We start from the raw sequence: 20,237 nt of genomic DNA, 5'->3' as shown, positions 1-20,237 counted from the left end.
ACCAAATGATAGAACGATTAGCCGATAAAACTCACTATTGTTGTCTTGATGGATTTTCAGGTTTCTTCCAAATTCCAGTAGCACATGAAGATCAAGAAAATATGACATTCACATGCCCCTTCGGGACTTTCACTTACCGACGGATGCCTTTCGGACTTTACAATGCACCTGCCACGTTCTAGAGGTGTATGATTAGTATTTTTTATGATTATATTGAGAAAGGTATTGAATTATTCATGGATGACTTCACTGTTTATGGTAATTCATTCAATGAGTGTCTATTAAACTTGAAAAATGTGTTGCGTCGTGCCTAGAATTTAACTTTGTTTTGAACTACGAAAAGTGTCATTTTATGGTCGATAAAGGTTTAATTCTAGGCTATATTGTTTCTTCAAAAGGAATTATGGTAGACAAGGCAAAAATCGATATAATATGTTCCCTGAAATCTATTCTTTCCTTGGTTATGCAGGTTTTTACCGCATATTCATTAAGGATTTCTCCAAGGTGGCGCAACCATTATGCGAGTTGTTACAGAAATAAAGCCTTCAATTTTGACCAACAATGCAGAGAATCATTTGACATTTTAAAGGAAAGTTGGTTTCGGCACCCATAGTCCAACCGCCAAATTGGGATTTTCCCTTCGAAGTCATGTGTGATGCTTCAGATGGAAGTGTTGGAGCTGTGCTCGGACAAAGGATCGGGAAAGAGCCTCACGTTATCGCCTGTGCGTCACGTACCATATTCCGTACAATAAAATTATTCAACAACCGAAAAAGAATTATTTTCTATCATTTTTCCATTAGATAAGTTTAGATCATATCTTCTTGGCACTAAAGTTATTGTTTTTCTGATCATGCAACCTTGAAGTACTTACTTAGCAAAAAAAGAGGCAAGCCACCACTAATTCATTGGATCTTACTCCTCCAAGAATTTGATTTAGAGATCAAGGATAAGAAATGATGTGAGAACTTGGTGATCACTTAAGCTGTCTTCTAATCTCTACAGTTGATCCTCCCATTCGTGAGGAATTCCCGGAGAAAAGCTTGATGATGGCGTAAAAGTCAATGCCTTGGTTCGCAGATATGGTTAATTACTTAGCTACAGGTAAATTACCATCTGATTTGACGAGAGCCGAAGTAAATTATATTAAAAGAGAATTATTTTTCTTTATTTGGGATGATTCGTATCTTTTCGAAGCATTGTTCAGACCAGGTAATTCGATGATGTGTTCCTGAAAGCGAGGTAAGCTCAATTTTAAATTTTTGTCATTCTTATTCATGTGGTGGACATTTCGGACCGAAGTGGACTGCTTATAAATTTTTGTAATGTGGTTTCTTTTGGCCTCATATTTTTCGTGATTCATACTTATTATGCAAATCCTGTGATTATTGTCAACGTGAAGGTAATTTGACTCGAAGAAATGAAATGCCTCTTACTTTTAATCATATATGTGAAATATTTGATGCTTGGGGACTCGACTATATGGGTCCTTTTGTTTCTTCTTTCATCAATCGTTATATAATTCTTGCGGTTGATTATGTTTCGAAGTGGGTAGAAGCTAAAGCCACTCGAAACAACGATGCCAAAATTATTATTCAATTTCTAAAGAATTGTATTTTTTCCAAGTTTGGTACACCAGAGCGATAATAAGCGATCGCGACACACACTTCATCAATCGAGAAATTTCAAACCTTGAAGTAAAGACAATTCTTGAGAAAATAGTCAATCCAAATTGCAAGGATTGGAGCTTGAAATTGATTGACACTTTGTGGGCTTATCGAACTACATTTAAAGGACCTATCGGCATGTCGCCATATCGCCTTGTGTTCGGTAAGCCATGTCATTTACCTGTTGAGCTGGAACACAAGGCATATTCGGCTGTAAAGCAGTGCAATATGGAATTAGAAGCGGTTGGCAAAACATGAAAGTTACATATACAGGAGCTTGAGGAAATCCGGAGAGATGTTTACGACAACGCCAGAATATATATGGACAAAACAAAAGAATTCCATGATCGAAAAATTGTTTTTAAATCTTTTTCTATCAGACAAAAAGTTCTTTTTAATTTGAAGTTTAAACTTTTTACAGGTAAACTTTGATCGAAATATGGAATTAGAAGCGGTTGGCAAAACATGAAAGTTACATATACAGGAGCTTAGGAAATCCGAGAGATGTTTACGACACGCCAGAATATATATGGACAAAACAAAAGAATTCCATGATCGAAAAATTGTTTTTAAATCTTTTTCTATCAGACAAAAAGTTCTTTTTAATTTGAAGTTTAAACTTTTTACAGGTAAACTTTGATCGAAGTGGAGCGGACCTTACATGGTAACTGAAATTTTTTCTTATGGCGCTGTCGAACTTGAAGATGGTTTGGGTACTCGATTTAAAGTCAATAGACACAAGATTAAACCGTATTATGAGAATAACCAAGCTTGCTTAGTTGAAGATCTCAACTTAGAAGAACTTGTAGTATGAATCAGGTCGTCGAGCTAACGACATTAAACAACAACATTTCATGGGAGGAAACCCATTGTCTTTAATTTCGTTACATTTTCAATTTTTTATTATTTTTATTTCGATTAAGCATGATTCATTTAATTTTTATTATTATTTTACAATACCTAGATATTTTTAATCAATCTTAAACGACGAGAATCCCGAAGGGAAAATCTAATTTGATGATCTGAATGAAATTGAGTCAAAGCGAGGCTTGAGGCTATTTTTACCATATTCAACTTTCAACATTACACTCTTTTATTTTCACTTAAAATTGCCTTTTATTTAATCTCTTTTATTACTTAATCACTTTTTACCAAACCCCCCATTTACAACATCGCAGCTCGCTTAAACAAATCAGACAGAAATTTATAATTTTCTAAGTCTTGTGGAATCGACCCTTACTTCTCTTTACTACGTATTATCTTCATTTATCAATTAAGAAGAATGAATTTATTTTGACATCATAACAACAGTTGTCAATAATAAGAAGATTCCTTTAGTTAAAGTGCTCTAGCAGAACCATAAGGTAGAAGAAGCTACTTAGGAAAGAGATGAGGATATAAGGAAGTTGTTTCCACACCTGTTCGTTTCAGGTACTTCTTTAAATTCGAGGACAAATTTTCTTAAGGGGGAGAATTTTAATACCTCAAATATCAGTTCAGTGACTTTATTTAAAAAAAATTAAATTTGATGATTAATTTGAATAAATGATAAAGGATAAGAAATGATTTAGAAATAGTGTTTAAGACCAATTAGTAACAATAGAAGAATAAAAGGGCATTTTGGTCCTTTAAGGGAAAATGAATTTAAAATTTATTTTTAATTAGGGTATTAAAGAAAAGGGGAAAGGGAAAGTGAAAAATACACTAAGCTATTTCTCTTTTATGTTTTCCCTGTAAAAGTGCTTTCCTCCATAGCCAAAGGTAATGCCTCATCTAATTAGTTTTTCCTTTTGTTTTTGGTTTGTTCTTAAACCTTGATTGTTATAGAGGCTTAAGGAAGGGTTAAAAAGGATTAAAAATAAGAGATGGATGTTTTGTTTGTGATTGAATGAAATGAGTTTTGAATGATATATTGGAAGATTAGTTTTTATTGAGGTTTACTAGTATATTTGATTTGTCAAAGAAGTAAATAAGATATTAGAAGCATTGATTGTGATTAAAAACATGTTATAAAAAGTGGTATGATTCTTTGTTTGAGATGTTCTTTGGAGATTTTAGATTTTATAAGAAGCTAAATGAAGGAAAGTTAGTTGGGATAAGTAAAGAATAGATTAATAGTATTATTGGAGGTAAAAGTAAGGGGATTTTACCAAATTTGGGTAAAAATCGAGCTGAAAAATGGAAAATATGGGTAGGGTTATCAGTACTGGAAGAACAGTACCTATACTATAGGTTTAAATTCAATAGAATTACGATGAACAATATTGATACTGATGCAATTAGTATCGATACTGCTATGGGTATCGATACTAAGAGAAAGGTATCGATACCATGGATTCCAAAATGTAGAAATGGTATTTATACTGAAAGGGAGTATCGATAGCATAGTATAGAAGTATCGATACCATGGTAGGGGTACCGACACTATTGAGCCTGAAATTATAAGATAGGTTGAAATTGTAATAGAAATTGAAAATAATAGTACTTTTGAGTATTATTAAAGTATAAATGTTAAAGAGTATACTAACATTGATATGGTATATGTACTTAATGGATGCTTGTGTAGATCATAACAAAGCTCCCGAGTCAAGCAAGAAAAAGGGCAAGGATAAAGTTATCGAGTAGTTGGATGCCATTACAACATACTAGGGAGGTATATCAGGTGAGTGCATTTATTGTATTTATATGAGATGAGGAAGACTTGCAATGAGTCAACTTAGAATGTTTTGATTTAATGTATGTTTTACAGTATTTAATATATTTTCATTATGAGTATGGAAATGATATTATGAATAAGTTTTAGAGTATAAAATGCTCTAAAATAAATGAATAAATGAAAATGCATAACGGTGCATTATCAGCATGAAAGGATGCCATAAATGAAAATGCATAACGGTGCATTATCGGCATGAAAGGATGCCATAAATGAAACTGCATAACGGTGCATTATCGACATGAAAAGATGTCATAAATGAAAATTCATAATGGTGCATTAGCGACATGAAAGGATGCCATAAATGAAAATGCATAATGGTGCATTATGGGCATGAAAGGATGCCATAAATGAAAATGCATAACGATGCATTATCGGCATGAAAGGATGCCACAAATGAAAATGCATACCGGTGTATTAACGACATAAAAAAGTGCCCTCATGGTATTTATAAAAGATAAATGATCATTTGACATTTTGGTGCAATTCATGTACATTACTTTCTCGTTTAACATGCATAGGGAAAATAAAGAATAATTGGAAAAATATACAAAAAGATAGGTATGTTGGGCATACTAAGAATAATTTCGATAATGGTATGAAAGAAATTTGGTTTGACTAAGAAGGATTTATCTGATCCTTATGGAGTATGCAACTTAATTCGTAATTAAATAGCCATGATATACTTATGTATAAATTGCAGTTTCTTTACAATATTATGTCTCACTAAGTAACTATTTAACATGTGTTGATTTCACGCATAGGTAAAAGAAAGACTAGTAGGGTAAGGGGTGCAGTAGCATCTATCATGAATCTAAGGTTGAGTCTCATCAGTAACAATAGGACAATCATGTTTATATTGAAAATTAACTGCATGTAATCGACTTTAAGGAAAAATGATATGGAATGTATTTAAAGTGATAATTTTTAGTAATATGTTTCAACGAATGTTTTATTTTTTTTATTAAATGTTTTGTTTTCATTTCGAAACAAAATTTTATGGGTTTTACAAATGAGTGAATGTTTTTAAAAGTGATGTGACACCTACAACTTGTGTACGAAAACATACGGGAAATGGGTGTTACAAACATTGTATTCCGATTGGGGCATTGTGTAGAGACATGCCCTCTCCCAAGACATTTAAAGCATCAAATGTCCCTTGAACGTTCAGTTGTTTGTTTTCCAGGTTTTTGTCATTATTCACTTGTTGGGTCTTGGAAAATTCGACTTGTTCTTTGCTAGGAGTAGGAGTGGACTTATTCAAATTGTTTTGGCCCCATTTTGAAGGTGTAGGCATATCATTTAGAGATGGATGCCTTATCCATAGTTGCCTCTCTATCTTCATCGCCATTTGTACCATTTCATCTATTTCAATGTAATGTTATAACTCCAAAGTGTTGGCAATTTCAGGATTAAGTCCTGCAAGAAACCTAGCCATGGTTGTTTCACGATCCTCTTCAATGCTGACTCAGATCATTGCCACTTTCATTTATTTATAGTAGTCCTCCACACTCTTATGGCCTTTTATGAGATTCTGCAATTTTTGAAAGAAATCATGGTGATAATGAACGTGAATAAAACGTTTTCGCATTATACCTTTCATTTTATGCCAAGTTGAGACTGGTCTTTCACCATTCCTTCTCATACTTATAGTAACTTGATCCCACCATATCAAAGCATAATATATGAATTCCATGGTTGCCAATCTTACTTTCTTTAATTCTGAATAGTTGAGTCAACTAAAAACATGTTCCACTTTGTTTTCCCAATCAAGATAGGCTTCGGATCAGTTTTCCCTTGAAATTGAGGAATTTTGATCTTGATGTTACTCATGTTGTCATCAACATTAGTATGCCTCGGTCCTTGTAATGTTGCTTGTTCTTCCTCTTCATAATTATCTAGAATGTTATCTTCTTGGAGAAGTTGTTGTCTCATAGGATCAACATTGTTTGGAGCTTTTTGTAGACCTTGTTGTTGATCCATCTTTTCACAAAGAGCATCAAACTATTCACAAAACATTCACATCATTTCGCCAATTAATGCTTGCATTTGTAAGTTTGGTTGACCTGCATTTTCTCTGGGAGGACTTTGAGACATTGTTAGTAATAATAATAAAGAAAAACCTTACCAGCACACTCACAAAGCCTCACAATTTCATTCTAAAGAAAGTTGATAGATATATATATAATATATATATATATATATATATATATATATATATATGTATTTGGATTTTATCAATTCCCTTGCTGGTCTCACCCACTCAATTTTTATTTTTACCACTCAATCTCTCTTGTTAAGTCCTTTGAAGAACTAACTCAAGATTATGGCAAGCAAATCTTCAACTTGTGTGTCACTGAAATAACTTGATTAGGAGAGAAATGAAATAGAAGGCAATGAAGTAAAAGGTAAATAAAAGAAAGAAGAAATGATTAGAAATGAAGAAAAGGTTTGAATAAGAAATAAAATAAAAGAGAAAGGGTGACTTACAAACCAAGAACAACACTTACAACCTTTCCCTTCCAAGACACAATAAGGTTATCTCTTTAGTAAGGTTGATAATAGGCCTCTATCGTTATTTTTTCACTTTGTAATGCACCTTTTCTTTGACTTCTTTTTCTGGAAATTTCTTTTTATTTTGTGTTTTTTAATCTTTTAAATTGATAAAGGATCTTTGCTTCCTTTTTATGCTTGTTTTTGTTTTGCTTTTGCTGTTGCAAGCCAAAAATGAACTTGCTAATCACTTCTAACTATGCTCTGATAACCACTTGATGTAAGCCATATATGCCCTTCAATGATGAAGTTTATAGATAGCCTTATTGTTGTCCCGATCTAGGAAATGATAGCAAGTATTGCTCCAGATTTAATAAGTATGGCTGTAAAACAATAAGGATAAGAAAATGGATTAGTAATGATGATAATGTTGGAAATAAATAGAAAAGGAAATGATTAGAGTTATTATGGAAGAAGTATGGCAATAGTAGCCTTCAAAGGATGTTGTTGTTGAAGATGGCCTTGATGTAGTAGAGTGCACATGAATGAAGTTGATGAAGATGGTTGTTGAATGATAGAATGGTAATAGAGATGAATGAAATGGATGTTAATGGAAATGAAAGAGATAATATCTTAGTCAAATTAAAAAAGAAACTATACTATAAAGAGTATATCCCCGGTCTTTGCAAACTTGAATAAGAGGTGGTGTTTAGAACTCAAACCCACTAGTTATGAAACTAGGAATTATAAGTATCAAGGCGAAAGAAGTGACGCCACAAGAATAAAGAATTATACTTGCTTAATCGATATAGTTCTTAAAAGAACTTGAAGAGATAATTCTCACGAAATAAGTTTATATATTAAAAGGCGTGTTTACAAATGAAATAAGCCTCTCTATTTATAGGATTTGAGAGGGTTGGCCAAATGATTACATGCCTTTTATGCAAGGTACATGTCTTAATGAAGATGCATGACTATTAGGATGAATGTTCAAATCCCTTGGCCTTCATGTTGGTTCGTCTATCTCTTCACAAAGGGTCTTAATGATTCTGTTGGAATGAAGGCACATCCCTCTTGGTCGAATGATCATGTGATGCTTCATCTTGGCACCAAGGCTTGGGCGTGTGCTAAGCATGTTCGCTTAGTGTGGCTGAATAGTCTTCTAGGTTGCCTCATGTCTCTTCGAGTTTTAAACTCCTTTTAGCTACAAAAACCTCACCAATGTATACCTAGGTCGCATGGTACTTCAATGGATAACAAGTCTCATGAAAGGTCACTTTGTTTGGAAGATAACCCTTCATGATTTGAGATACTTCTCACTTGAATGAGCTGAAGGTAAGCTGACCATAGGTGAGTTGCATTTAGGTGAGTCATTTGATAGCTCATTGTGAAAAGGTACCTCTTGGAATGGTAACTATTCATGAAAAGACACGATTGGTGAAATTTTGACTTGGGCCTTATTTGAAGTATGATGAACGATGATGATGATGGTGCAGCTCTCCAATTGAATTGAGAAGCCTAGCTAGCTCAAAAGTCCAGCTCAAGTCAGCTATGAGCTCGGAGTTCAGCTGACAACTATTATTCAAAATGATATTGAGCTTCCTCGGAGTTGTCCCAGTCATGATTCCATAGCTCTTGGACTTCAATTATAGTTTTAAGTCAGCTCCCAACATGTGGCCGCCTATGTACCTTCAAAAAGAAAACAAACATAAGTTAAATAATTGAGAGTAATAAACATATAATTAATGATGTGGACTATAGTTATACTAATAACTTCATGCATCACATAATAATTAGAGAAATATTATTATCATAGCTATATATATATAAAGATATCAATGTCATAACGAATGAAATATAAGTTATATATTATGAATGTAATCATCATTATCATAATGTAGAATAAGAATGAGTTATACAAAATCCCCTTTTTAAACTTGTGAAAGGTTGGAGATGTAAGGATGAATATGGTGTTGAATTGGGTCACATCAATGCCCTTGTACAATCCATTGTATAGGTAACTGTAAGCATTTGTTGCATTAGTTTTGAAAAAAAATGTTCATTGGTATTTTCCCCCCTATAGATTTTCTGGAGGGAGTACGAGTTGGATATGATTCGTCAAAGCTAAGTGTATCAAGAAACACTTAATCAGAAGTCTAAAATAGAAAAGGACTTCACTACAGTTGTGCATGTAAGTTGTCTCACTAGTTAATATGATGCTATGCATACCAACAATATGTCTCTGGTTCACAATGGTTCGTAATTCGTGTGTCTTATGAGACAATTCTTGATTCAAGTCCTATTTCAATCTAGGGGATAATGTCATAAAATAACAGAACTCCTTGAACTTCTACAGAGAACTGCACTTTTTTGTTCTTACAATTGTCCAATTGAGTTCTAATTAATAAAACTAAGTTAATCAAGTAGAAAAGTTTTATGTCATGTGTAATTGTCTTTCTATACTGTTAATGCTGTTGAATTGGTCATAATCTTGAATATAATCAGTGAAAAGGAAGAAAACTATTTGTCATATAAAAAGATGTAAAGGAAAGAAATTTAGTCTCTTTAGCTGTGGGAAAAGGAACAGGAGTGTGTTGTCATATGTTCTATACATTACACTTGATAGAATATCATTTTCATGGAGTATGGTTCACTTTCAGTATGCCTTGGTGGTGAAATGGTAAACATGTGAAACTCAAAATCTAGTGCTCAAGAGCATTGAGGTGGGGATCCTGTAGGGACCCATCCAAAATTTTCTTCTGCTTCCCATTTTCTTCATCTGGTCCGGATGTTCGCTTTGCTTTCCTTGTACGATAAGATTACGACGAGGTTTTGCATATGATTCAGGCCCTTCAGCAATTTTCTGATCTTGAAAGCATCACACTTCAGGATTTCATGTGTGCATATTTCTCAGGTCCGCCCTTGTTTTCTAATGTAGTATCTACTTTTGAGTTAAAATCAATTTCATTTTTTTCAAAAAAGCTTATGTCAATAACAGGTTTATTTAGTTTTTCAAAATTCTTTTTCAACTATTTTTATTGTCAATCCTTCTGAGTTATTACGCATTTGATGAATAGATTATGCAAATTAATTAAATTTGATGAACCATAGTAGATTTTTATTAGGAGATAACTGGTAACTTGGATTTTCTCAACGATATAGCACCATGTAGTCCTTGTATTAGTTTTAATTTTCTTACTAGTTTATTGTCAATGTGGCAGTAACATCTCGAGCCTGGGAAAGTCCAAAGGGCCTATCTCTGGTATTTCGTCTTAATAACATCAGTTTGTTATGGAGAGTTTCAAGCAGTTATTTCAAGTGTTGTTTTATTTTAGTGCAACAGCTCTTTGAATTATCATTAAATCGTTATGTAGATTCAATTTACAGATTTTTTGAATCACAACGGGATTTCGAAGTCAATTGTATTATTCGATGATGATAAAATGATGTCAGAGGTATTGTGACTTAGCATTACTGAGAAAAAGTATATAGATACTTAACATAGATAATGAACAGAAGATGAACATTATCCTCTTTACTTCTATACATAAAATTCTGTCTTGGTATACAAATTTGTCTGAGATTCTTACTTCTGATTTGTTAGAATAATCTTTAGATTTATTTCATCTTTTAATTGACTCGAGCAGATTATTGCTGATCGTAAATATGCTCCTGGTGAAGAGGTTAGGACCACTGCAGTGGAATGGTTTCCCTTCTTTCCATTCACTGGGATAATTCTATCATTTGTTAATTTTTAGCTATGTTACTCCAACTCTTTATTCTCCTTGAAGTATCCGTCTTCAAAACTTCTACTCACCTTTAAAAAAAAGTTCTCATCACCTTAAAAAAAAGGTAAAGTACACAAGTGGTCCCTAACAAAAATGCATTATTTTGTTGAGTTTCCCAACTATTAAGTTTGAATACTCCTTCAATTTCATATATTTTTCATAAAATCTTAGAACTTAGTCTTTTGAAGTTTTGATGCATGGTTTGAATGTCGTATTGTTTTATTTAAGAGTTACGTATCGTGTTACAGAATATGAAGTTCATTTTAATTTTTTGTCTAGGTACTAAAAAGTTATGGAAAACTTCCAAATGCCTCACTGCTGCTGGATTTTGGTTTCACACTTCCGTACAACATTCATGACCAGGTTAATTTTGAAAGTCAATTTATAGTAAAAAAATATATATTTGTATATAATTTACATAAATTTGATTTATGGTTTTGTGTTCTTTAAAAGAACGATGTTTTGGACACAGGTATAAATCCAGTTGAATATCCCATATGATGATATTCTACGTGAAAAAGAAATTGGAACTTTTGCTACATCTTACACCGAAAATTGAAGATTCAAGTGGTCATAAATGCTCTGAAGATACTTTCATAACCAAGTCGGTATTGATGCTTAATTCTTTAACCTTTTATCTTTAATGATGAATTAACAATGTCAATAGATGTTAGAGGTTATGGCGAACGCTATTTTTTTTTTTTGTTGAATGTTTCTATGACATTTAATTTTTCTTTAAATATCCCTGTCCGACTCATTCTCAACATGGATATAACGATATGACCCTCCTAGAACCTACAAGGACATATGTCCAAAACACTCTACACAAGGCCAAGTAACTTGGACTTTTTTTTTTTTTATAAATCTGGGGTAAATATAATGTAGTATCTGTTCAAAGACTCTCAACCCTTTGACAATGAACACTCATCTTGATATATGCAGTACTAAACCCGGGATATCAAGAGATAACAAAAAAATCCCTTAAACACTCATACACAAGGCCAAGTAACTTATAGTTAGCTCTTGAATTCGACACCCTACTGCTATGGTTTTGGTATGGGAAATCATACGACTCCAAACTCATGTTGCTGATTTCTGTTTTAATGATCACATTATTAAACAGGGAAGTTAGACTCCTCAAGGAAAAGGGAAGGGTCTTCCACAGGCACTGCGTGCATTTGCTCGTGTTTTTATGTTGCAACTCTCCCCCAGGTTTTATTTGGAGAATCCTACCATCCGAATGTGTGTTTTAACTGGTCTTTGAGCAAGTTTAATTTTAGGCAACGCACACCTGACATTATTTTTCACTTTGAACTTATTATCAGAACTTAATGACTTGGTCATGGAACCTACACGGATTGATGGCCGATTAGCTCGGTGTCCCTTTAAAGATAGCCGGAGAGAGTTCAAGGCACATCAGATGTTATTATCTCACATCGCTCACTCATTGCCGAAATATGATGCTGCCATTAAGGTAAATTTTTGCCACTTTTCATGCCTCAAATATATAAAAAAAAACATGGAAATGATCGAGTAAACCTTTGTGGAATATGGGTTGGAGACATACCCCTCAGCTAGAATCTGGGTACATGGGTTATAGCAGAAAGGGTAGATCAAGATGAAAGAATATCACATGTTTAACTTGTACAGATGAAAAGGAAGAAGCAAACTCTTCCTCTAAGTGTGACATAAAATGCAACATTACTATCATTTTGAAAATAACACATTGTTATGAACTATATTACAAATATATGAAAAACTTAAAGGTATCGAGTATACTTGTGTTTGATACATACCCATTATCTGGCACTCGGTTATGAACGAAAGGGATATATCAAGATGATAAAATATTATTGCATGTTTTACTTGAAAAGATGGAAAGGAAGAATCAAACACTTGGTAAAAAAATGACAAACTGCAATGCTTATATATTATTGAAAATACAATGTTTTTTTGGATAAGTCAGAATTTTATTATCCAAATAGCAATACGCTACAAATACAATCAGGGTTCAATACAAATCATTTACAATACAAAAATCAGTGGTCATCAATACCCCAATGATTGTAGAGAGTAAGATTCACATTATCTACTCTATTGAATTTCCTGCCATTTAGTTGAAGACATACAATATATTTAATATCTTTTAGAAGTTCATTAACAGGCCTAGATCGGCCTTGGTACAGTCTTCTGTTCCTTTCTTCCCAAAGCAAGTAAACCAATGCATTCAAAGCAATCTTCATTACGATAGATAACAATGATTTTCCTTTCCAATTAGAGCTAGCCATTTTCAAGAATTCTTCCCATAAGTAGCCTGTAAAATGCAAACCAGAAAAATAGAAGATTTGTTCCCAAAGAGAAACAGCAGTAGGGCATAATAAGAAAAGGTGGTCCCTAGTTTCCACTTCAGAGTTACATAAAAGACAAGAGCATTCATTAGTTAGACCGATTCGGTGGAGACAATCCTTGGTAGGGAGTCTGTCAAGTAGAGCCATCCAGGTTATTATCCTATGTTTTGGAATGTGCAGGGAAAACCAAACGAGTTTATGCCAAGGGACCATCTATTTTTCGCCCAAATGGAATCCCATATCGAGCTTGCATTGATAGTACCGGATGAAGGAAATTTTGCACCTCTGGTCTCAATTTAAGAAGTCTTCTGAGACACCAGCTTGTGTTGAGTTTTACACACTGTTATCACGCTGTTTTTTTCTTAAAGCATTTGTATCCGATATTTGTATCTTGTATAGGCATTCTTGTACGAAGTGTTAAAACAATTACATGAAATAATGTATGTTCATATATTTACAAAAGCTTTTCACTAATTTAAAGCTTCTGGGCATGTATTTTCAGTCGCTCTTGGCAACTCTGCCTCAGTGAGTAATACTTCCTCTGTTCGGAGGCAAATGGTTCACGATCTACTTACCGGTGAGCTTCGTATCCTGAGCTCCGCATCCACATGGTTGATCAATTACTGTGCGGGTTTGAAATCAACGATCAATTGTTCGAGTCACTGATGAAAAAAGAAAAACCGAAAGACAAGAATTTTGCACTACATTTTCTTTTTTGAACTACTTTGATGGGTAGTATTTATGCTTGTTTCTCGGACTTTTTTTGAGGGTATAGTGAACCGTAAACACTTGGGGAGAGATTTAAGCAAGCTTTTGCACTACTTCGATGGGTAATCTCTATGCCTAAAGTTTTATAGAAACTTTTAAGGGTATGTTGAACTGTTTTGAAAATACTTGTGGAGATTTAAGCAAAGCTTTTCGAGTCATTCGTTCACCCAAAAGACAAGGGTTGTAAAATACTGAATTGGCTGTTTAAGGCTTTCTTAGCTCATCATTGCATTCATGATCCAACTGCTTTTAAAATTTAGCATGTTAGGGTACTTCTAGGGGTGTAAACAAATCGAACATGAACAAATAAGGTTGTATTAGTGATCTTTTGTTTATTTTTGAAAGTGTTTATTTTTTTATTCTAATCATTTAAATTTTTAATATCATGTTTGATTCGTTTAACATTCGCGAACATAGGACCGATTATTAGGGGTGAACCCCGAGCGACCGCTTTGGGCACCATCTTTCATTGGGCCCCAATTTTTCTATTATATTTTTTTTATTTTTATAATTAAGACTTTAATTTTCGTTTTTATTTTTATAATTGAGGCCTCTAATTTTTGTAATCCTACATTTTACATTTATAGTTGACGCCTTTAATTTTTTTCAATCCCACTTTTTTTCTTTACGTTTATAATTGAGTTCCTAATTTTTTCAATCTCACTTTCTACCTTTATAATTGAGGCCTCTAACTTTTTTTAATATCATTTTTTCTTTTATAATTGAAGCCCCTAATTTTTTTCAATCTCATTTTTTACTTATATAATTTATTCCCTTAATTTTTTCAGTATTACTTTTTACTTTAAATTGAGGCCCTTAATTTTTTTCTAATCACATTTTTTTTAGTTTTATACATGAGGTCCTTAATTTTTTGAATCATACTTTTTATTTTTATAATTTAAGCCCCTAATTTAATCATTTTTTACGATTTATTAATGTAATATTAAATAAATTATTCAAAGTAGTAAAATATATTTTCATTTTATAATGGTCTATATTTTGTTTCATTTAGGACTTCACGAACATATTCACTCATATGTTCAAAAACATGTTTGGGGTTTATTTATTTGTTTAATTTTTACTTTTTACCTTTTTATTTGCAAGCTTAAAAATGAGTTTGGGGTTTATGTCATCATTGCTTAAACTCCTTAATTCACAGTTTAAATTTCAAATTTCAGCATGTGACCAATATGTAAACTAAAACAATAAAAAGAAAATGACATTTGGGTAAACGAGCAAATAAATGAGCTTGTTTATGGATATAAATGAATGAGTCGACAAATGAGTTTATAAAAAAATATTGGTCGTGAATATAAATGATCGAATATACCTAAGTTTGTATTTATTCATTCATCAATGAATATAAGTGAACATTATATAAATAGTTCGTCGAGCGTTCTGATTATTTACACCCCTACATACTTTATGTTGCCATGATGTGGAAGTAGGGACATTAAAATTCAATTTGCTCTACCGACTTAGCGTTTGATCATTCGAAATTCAAGTCCTTCATTTATTCAAAACTGTGGCAGATCCAGAAATATTTTTAAAGGTGGGCACACATATATTTAACACCCTAAACCCGATTGGGCCTAAAGTGCCATAGTGGTTACCGAGGTAACCTCTGATTTTCAAAACTTGCTCATTATCTTTTAAAACATACTCAATCGTATCATAATTAAAAGCATACATAATTTTTATAAAACACTTTATAAAATCGCAGCTCCGTGACACATAATTTAAATTAAAATGATACACATTGAGGTTTACAACTCAAATACATAGACGAAGTTCTATGAATAAACATGCCCACTAAAGTTATAGTATAATACTCTGAAGAACATGTTCAAAGAAGGGATGGCAACGGCTGGGTTCAGGCAGGGTATTGGTCCCCCCATCCCTGTCTCCGTTTAAAAAACCCATACCCGTCCCCGCTTAAACAACCGTGGGGATTTAAACGGGATCCCCATCGAGTAATCGGGGAAAATCGTGGGGAAACGAGTATCCCCATTTAGCATAAACAGTTATTTAAGTATCGGGCCGGGTATCGAGTCGGGTATATATATATTTAAATTAAATAGAGAAATATTATATATATTTTTTAATTTTAATTTTAATATTATATATATATAATAATTATTTTTAATATTTATCGGGACTGGTATCGGGCCGGGTAATCGGGGTGGGGATTACCAAACCCGTCCCCGTCACCGTTTAGCATAAATGGATTTCCCCATCCCCGTTTAGCATAAACGGTTTTTCCCCATCCCCGTTTAATTCGTTTTCAGTTTTCCCCGTCGGGTTCGGGTTTTTTTGCCATCCCTAGTTGAAAGTCATGTTGCACGGTGTTCCACGAACTGCTCTATCTACTAACCTGCCAACAGAAATATCCGAAGGCTGAGCTTACAAAGCCCAACAGTATAATCTCTAATTTAGAGCAGCATTAAGAGTTTCATAAACAGAAGCGCTAAGATCAGATACTAAGTGGTAGGAACATGTATGATCTAGATCAAGTACTACCTATTTAAGGCTTTACTATTATATTGTTGAGGTATGAGTCTCACTCTTCCCTTAGTCCTCTGCTAAGGGCATCACCATGAGTACACTCCTAAAGAGCTCTAACCCTAATAGTTGTGATTATTACGCATTATCTAAATGCGAGACTAACTCTGCTATGCATCACATAAACTTAAACATATAAGTTAAGGTAGGCATCATGGTGTAGCTAAGGAGCTATATCTCGGTTCTCACACACCCATTTATCCTACCTATACTACTATATAGCACATAGGCTAATGTAGGCATCACAGTGCGACTGAAGGGCTACATCTCAGAGCTTACGCACCCCTATAGCCTACCTAAGAATTCTTGTGTAAATTGGGGTGAATTCCGAAACTACATAAAAAACATACACCTATTAACTTACTTCGTCGAGTCTTGGGGCATCTACACTCAGCTGATAAAAGAAGTGTCGTAGCACTGACTAGTATATACCTGGAGATACTAACAAACATACCAATGCCCTACTGCTAAAGTAACTCGGGTGTCCTAGCTATTTCCCGAGTGCCACACAAAGGCAAATTTTATGATACTTATCTCTTTAATTAAGCTATTTTTGTTCTCGTTTAATGTTCTTCCTAGCTGTTATCTCACTCGTTCCCTTATTTAAAATGTTATGCGAAGGCTTATTAGTCTATTATTGGTGTTATTATTTAGGCTACTCTATTATGACAGTTCGATACTTAAGGATGTTTTAATCATTCTCTACCTCTGGCAAAGTTTGTACACGTTCTCAAGGTTTTACGACTATATCTAATGTAACACCCCCAGACCGATGCGGTGACCGGATCTGATCCAGGGTGTCACATTAGGGACACTAGAGCGATCCACTTAAAAAAATCTCGAAAATATTTAAAACTTTTATTAAAACACGTAAACTCATAAAATGATTTATAAATACAAAAGTGAAATTTAACAGTAATCTGAAATAACACATATTTTTAGACTCGTATACATAACAAAATACAACCTACATGTCCCCTAATCACACGTACCTTACTCTGCAAGCAACACCAAAGCAACTGCCTTACTGATGTCGATAATTGCACTGGTATGATTCTTTTAACCTGGAATGGTGATTAACAGAGTGAGCTTTGGAAAGCTCAGTAATACAGAACTACCAGATGATGCTAAAGAACATGCAGATAAGAGATAAGCATATGTTTCCTTATTGGTTCAAACATCTATAGATTTTTATGCTGAGTGGAGATCCTACTGATATTTCAGGTAGTAACAGACTGTAAAATTTCAGTTGAGAGGAAATATTTCGGATGTCTAGTTTCAGGAGATCAAAATAGGTTGTCTATTGTGTTCCCACAAAACCAGTGGAAATGTACAGATCATTTTAAAACATGTGTTCAAAACCATAATAGTTCTTCCAACCGAACACCATATTCAACTCCTCAGAACTGTATAACCTAAGGGGGAACCATGGGGCCTGAGAGCCTACCTAAGAAAGTTCTTGGGGCCACAAAGGCCTACCCAAGAAAGATCTCGGGGCCGCAGAGCCTACCCAAGGGTCACCTTTGGTCCGTTAGGAATTACCAATATGTGCAGAACCTATAAAAGGAATTAACCGCAGCGACTGAACCTTCCAGCTTCATACCAGATCCCAAAGTATCCCAAATAAAACATTTTCATTCAGTAAACAGGGATATCATAAATCAAAACAGAAATCAAACAAAAAATTCATGTGATCAGGGAACACACTAGAGGTTCCAGATATGGTTCAGAGATACTGGATAATATTATCGGGCAGAGAAACACGGATCTTCAATATACCGTTAGAATGCTAGAACTTATAATCACTATCAGAAGAGTTTCATTAGCTGATTGAATCATCAGCTATTCAGAATGTGATTTATCAGGATCATATAGTATTCGGACATTTTTTTGAAGACATCAGGAGATCATAAAGGTATTCAGAATCCTTTGAATATGAGTTACTAGTGTTTTCAGATGTAACAAGAGTGATTCCAATATTCAGGAAATCAAAGACATTTTTGGCATTAGGTTCTTGGAGAATTCTTAGTGATTTTAGCTGATATGTGAGAAATGATTCAGGACATTTACGATTTGTGTCAATCTATCGGAATATAGAGTTAACTCGAGCTGAAAACCTCCTATCACTAATGCATATCAATCGGTCAATTCGTTGCACTTCCAGGGTAGTCACTCTTTAATACCAACAACTCTTGTCCATAGATCATCTTCAGAATCCTTTGAATATGAGTTACTAGTGTTTTCAGATGTAACAAGAGTGATTCCAATATTCAGGAAATCAAAGACATTTTTGGCATTAGGTTCTTGGAGAATTCTTTGTGATTTTAGCTGATATGGGAGAAATGACGATTCAGGACATTTACGATTTGTGTCAATCTATCGGAATATAGAGTTAACTCGAGCTGAACAACTCCCATCACTAATGTATATCAATCAGTCAATTCGTTGCACTTCCAGGGTAGTCACTCTTTAATACCAATAACTCTTGTCCATAGATCATCTTCAGAATCATTTTTAAATATCTTAGGAAGACGAACATATATTCCAATGGTCTTTATTTTATCTGCATTTCAACTATATCAGGAAATGTCGGTGTGCTTGATTCATGGTTATAACCCTTAGGGATTATACATCATGTAAGTTCAGCAGCGTTTCCAGACTTATCCAAGTCACTCACTTAATCTAGTCATTGAAGTTACTTAGGACATTAGTAGTCAAGTCTACCTCGATCACTTTGAGTTTATAGAGTAATTTTATCATTTCCAAAATTCGAATACATACTGGACATCCATTTTGTTTAATTTGATCATATAATATAATCATATTGGTATACAAGGTTGTTTTGTTCATTTCAGAGCTGAGGGTATTAGTTATTCTAGGGCTTCGACGTACTTCGAATCATATTACTCTTTAAGGATATTATCATCATTTCATCCAAATATGACAATGGAATTACTTCGATAACTTAGGCTTGAATGTATTCGAGTTCCTTTAGAGTTCAAAGTACTTTGTTCATTTAATCACTGGAGGTTATTTTCACCATTAGGGATATTGGGTCATATTTTTCAGTATAAGGGCATTTTAATAATTTTACCCCAAAGTGCTGTTTTTGGTAATTTCTTATCCAAATATTTTCATCATTTAATCTTTAATGAGATTAATCAGAAATTACGCGTTCTGAGATTGATTGATTTATCAATTTATTCATTGAACTGAAATTTATGTTCCGATCAGTCTACCAATTTCTTTTTCAGTCATCAGAGTCTTATACAGTGTTCATCTTTAATCCAATATTTTTCTGAGTCCCAAGATAGCTAACTACCCTAATGGACTACTTATTTTCATTCATGCATTTACCATTTATCAGTGAGTCCCGAAAAGCATTCAAAATGTAGTAAAGTATTACCTCAATTTTTATGCCATATCGATCGACCATTTAACTCCATTCAATCACCCTAGAACTTGAATTCTAATCCCCAAAATTCCTCAAATACCAAACAACCAAATTTACGTTAGAAACTGAACTTAATTTAGAAACCACCTTGAATCCGAAGATAAAATATTGAAAACAGTTTACCGAGTGTGAATTTATCAAAACGAACTTCAGATTTGGACTCAGGACGTCAAAAAACATAAAATGACATTTTCAAAAAAAATGACTTTTTGGTCAAAGTCAATTGTTAACGGTTAAAGTCAACAGTTTACTCGGATGAGTTGACTCAGACGGGTTGACTAAGACCAAGTTGAGTCGGTGACTAGACTGGACCAAGTGGGTCGAGTCGGATCAGACAGGCGGGTCGACCCGTTCTAGAATTTGTCCAAGCCAGAATAAACCCCACGCGGATACGACGGGTGTGCGGTGACAGAGGTTGATCCGGGCGGCCGAACACTCCCTATT

At 33.8% G+C, this 20,237-nt stretch overlaps 1 pseudogene; it reads left to right on the top strand.

Moving 5' to 3' along the window:
- The first annotated feature begins 1,805 nt into the window (after positions 1-1,805).
- LOC120175004 lies at positions 1,806-13,843 on the top strand (annotated as a pseudogene).
- Positions 13,844-20,237: the final 6,394 nt, after the last annotated feature.

Source organism: Hibiscus syriacus, unplaced genomic scaffold (genome assembly GCF_006381635.1).
Source record: "Hibiscus syriacus cultivar Baekdansim isolate YM2019G1 unplaced genomic scaffold, ASM638163v2 tig00112153_pilon, whole genome shotgun sequence".
Taxonomy (NCBI): Eukaryota; Viridiplantae; Streptophyta; class Magnoliopsida; order Malvales; family Malvaceae; genus Hibiscus; species Hibiscus syriacus.
This window is presented reverse-complemented; position numbering and strand designations above follow the sequence as displayed.